This window comes from Alosa pseudoharengus, unplaced genomic scaffold (assembly GCF_046254945.1).
Source record: "Alosa pseudoharengus isolate Yale_2024_CS ecotype anadromous, Long Island Sound unplaced genomic scaffold, YU_APseudo_1.1 YU_APseudo_1.1_scf_6, whole genome shotgun sequence".
NCBI lineage: Eukaryota > Metazoa > Chordata > Actinopteri > Clupeiformes > Clupeidae > Alosa > Alosa pseudoharengus.
Genome location: NW_027468848.1, coordinates 37769568 through 37773575, shown reverse-complemented (window position 1 = coordinate 37773575; position 4008 = coordinate 37769568).

Here is a 4008-nt window from a genome sequence, read left to right as displayed (position 1 = left end):
GTGTTCCATTTATTCCCTTGTTTTTAAGGTGTGTTGTGATGATAAAACAGTAAGCATTTAAATATAACCGCAGGCGGCAATGACGAGCCCGCGCACGTGTGGCTCCGTGATCCGTCCCATTTCGGAAACCAACAATGCACTCAGACTGACTGGTTATGTTAATGTTCAATGCCTTTTTGTGTGTCAGATTCTCAGACATTCCAAGTCTCCCGGAAGTTCCGGGAGTCTCCCGCATATTGATAGAGCCTCCCTGGCGCCCGCAAATTAGATAAAATCTCCCGGAATCTAGAACACACGAGACCGAAACTTCAAATGGCGTGTACATCTGAGTGTAGCGCACAGATGATGGAGAGCGATAGAGAGAGGGGTGGTGCGTATGTGCTTGCAACGCATCTAAGGGCTAGTCCACACGTACAAAACCGATCTTTTTTCCCTCCGTCTTCCCTGAAACCGTATCAAGAATATTTGCGTCCAAACGGATCCATTTCAACACGACTCAACACGTTACTTCATATCCCAGGCCTATAGGTGGCACTGTTTCTTTACAGCAATTTACCAAAACTTTCACGCTGTAGGCAGAGAATGCTGTAGGCTTTACAAACAGACAGAATAGGCTACGACGAAATGGCAAGTGCAAGGAAACCAGAATTGTGTGGACTGATGGTGAACTGTCAACTGTAGTCAACTGTAAAACTAATAAACTTTATTTTACGGTTTGTGAAGGGTGCTGTCCCGTCCTTTATTTGGCTAATGCAGGTAGGCCTACTAATCACCTTTACTTTATTTGGTTGTAGGATAGTCCGTGATTCACATTAGTTTTGGCTATCACCGCAATTAGGCTACTAAACGCAAGGCGTACCCAAGTTCTAGGCTATTCTGTCGCCACATTTATAATATTGCTATAAAACCTTCGTTAGTAGTAACAGTCAATACTTTTGCCTGCATCAAATCGCGCATTCGAATTCAGTGTGCTACCATCGGCTTAACGTGAGTTCTAAGCGTCTTTGTATGCTTATATCTGATTTCACTCTGAAGGGAATATTTCTGTATGATAATTTTATGTGAACAGTAATGATTCAAGTCTTTATGACTTGAATACTGTGTAGTTCTTATGGTCATTTGTGATTTTTGTACCCATGTGTACCCTGTGTGTGTGTCTTTGGTCTGTATGCAATGTATCCATTGTTTATGCCTTTTGCCCATCACCAAGGTGTGAATGTTTGTAGAACAGCATGTGTCCAAGCCTCTGAAGGACTTCCCAGGAAAGGGGGTAGTTTTAATTAAAAGATAATAGAAGCTGACCAGACCTGATGAAGGCCTAATCCTCATCCTCCCTTTCTATTGCATATTCAAACTGGGTTGGACCTAGAGGTCACTCCTTCTTTGTGTGTAACTTTAAATATGGTCTCTGTTAGTCAGAGAAAGAAGAGAATATTGAGAATCTGGTGAAACCCATGATGGGGTGACACAAACATGTACTTTTCTCCCTTGAGGGGCACTAGGCCCCTCATTGAAAAGAATAAAGCCTGGATTCTGACCTGCATCGTCCTGATTAAGTCTCAAGAGAAATATGGTAGTAAAAATATACTATCAACTCGACTGTGAATGCATGTATGTTGTAAGACATGTAAAATAAATGAATGACACTGGCACTACGCACAAATTAATGTAGCCTAAACTTACACCGCACTTTCCTAATAACTTATGTTCTCTCGCGTCACTGACAGTAGCTAGAATGCATAAAAAAAACACGGGGAAAAATAGTGTTCAGTCCAAGTCATAAGCTATCGGCGCTGCGCAGTACCAGTTGTGTTATTTATCTTACGGAGTGTAATCGTAGGTAATGTCATGTATGAAAACTAGTATTGTTAGGCAATACTATAAGTGCAAGTCCAGGGCAGCTGAGGTGTGGCGATGACATCATCGATACGCAAGCAGGATGTGCGGTTTCGCTGTCTAAACGAATTCAAACGGGCTACGGTTTCAGATTTCTCCACTCTGGGACCAGGTTTCAGAAAAGTGCGGTTTCGGGCAGTGCGTTTACAGGATTCGTTTGGACGCTCGGCCAAGACGAAGCAAAACCTCTGCGTTTAACCTAAAAAGCGTCTCCGTGTGGACGGGCCCTAAGACACATCTTGACCAATCAGTTTTCAGTGTAGGTGGGATTTTATCTCTTTTATCCTGAACTAAATTAATAATTTCAGTGTATCTAGGAACAAGAGCCAGTGTCCCCCAAAAAGGAACATTTAAGACCTATTTCACATCAGACTGCACCTTGTCTCATAAGAGTAAAAAATAGTCTTGCACGCTGCACTGTTTGTAACACTGCATTACCCATGGCGGGTTAAATGATGGCAAAAGACATGTTGAGGTGAGTTTAACAAGTGTCATTTCATGTATATTATTTAGGCCTATAGATGGCTAGTTGCCAAGGCTACATGAAAAGACCAAACTTCCAAAATCTACATATTTTATTATCCCAATTCCTAACTATAGGCCTCCCTTATTTGGTTTACTGACTAGACATTATTGAAGAAACACAATCATCTGTATTTCCGTATCTAAGTAGGATAAAGTTTAGGGATACCTCCCTGAAATGACTTTTTGCAGGTTGGGATGTCTGGATTCTGTAAGTGTGCGTGTGTGTCAAGTAAGTTGACATGCACCTAAACTGAATGAATCTGATATCAATATCCAAAATAAATGGGGGGAAATCCTTCTATTGCTATTTCTATATATCGCTATACCACACACATTAATTAGGCATATGAATATCATCATAATAATATCCAATATTTTTTAAAGTTTCCAGCCTAACAAAGATGTTGTCAATGGCACACTTCCTGTTTGGTCAGCTGGTGGCGCTAGAACAGGTTGGGAGTTTGGGCATGTGGATATCATCAGATTTATATTAACTAATATTTTGTTAAAGGAAAAATCTGGCCATTTTTAACTTCAACATCGTTTTCCTTAGGGTCTCACTATGCTGGGGAAGGCAAAAAACCCAACAAAATGATTCTATCAAACCAGAGATCTGCCCTGGCTGCAGCGCTTCGAAATTAGCTATAAAGCTAACCTTTGGGGGTAAGCATTTAAGCGCATTTGGGACCTCTAAACACACTCAGAAAATCATTCCAAGATATATGGAACACAAGTTGGTTCCTTACGAGACACAACCGTGCCCGTTTACCTTAAATAGTGTGGCGAAACATTATAAACTTTGTGTTTTTGCCAAAGGTTAGCTTTATAGCTAATTTCGAAGCGGTGCAGCCAGGGCGGATCTCCGGCTTGATTGGATGAATTTTTGTCGGGTTTTTTGCTTTCCCCAACACGGGGTGACCCCAAGGAAAATGAAATGTGGTGATTTTCTATGCTGATTTGACATGAAACTACTCTCATTCAGGCGTAATAATCCAGTCACTACCCAATTCGTCTGCTGCAGCTCAACCTTGTTGCTGGAATTTAGCCTACGGGGACTATTTTCAGGTGCATATCATTGTGCTGCTGTGCTGCCCATGGTGTTCCTTGATTATTACGCTGGAATGAGAGTAATAGTTCCATGTCAAATCATATATTAAATAGAAACATGACATAAGCCATCACTTTCCGTATGTTTGTGTGTGAAGGTTTAAGCAGAATCTAGGATGGCCACTGGTGTGAATGATCACACTATATTCAATATTAGCCTATACTGATGACGTCAAGGGGGTAGGGGCCCCCAAATCAAATAACATTTTTAAAAAGTATCGAAATCGAGATTCTTCGAAACAATAATTTTGGTATCATGACACTACTACCATGGTATGCAAAGACCAACAGCAGGCATATTGTCTTTTGTCAATTGTCAATATACAGAAGTTGGTAATGTGCTGTTGCCTAAAACATATTCTCACATGGGTCGTGCCATTTTTTTTGTAATATGTCCTGAAGATGATACCTAAACAAGTTGCCCATACTTCAAAAAATGCTTCATAGTGTTTTCATTTAAGCCTATCAAAATTTGACCAT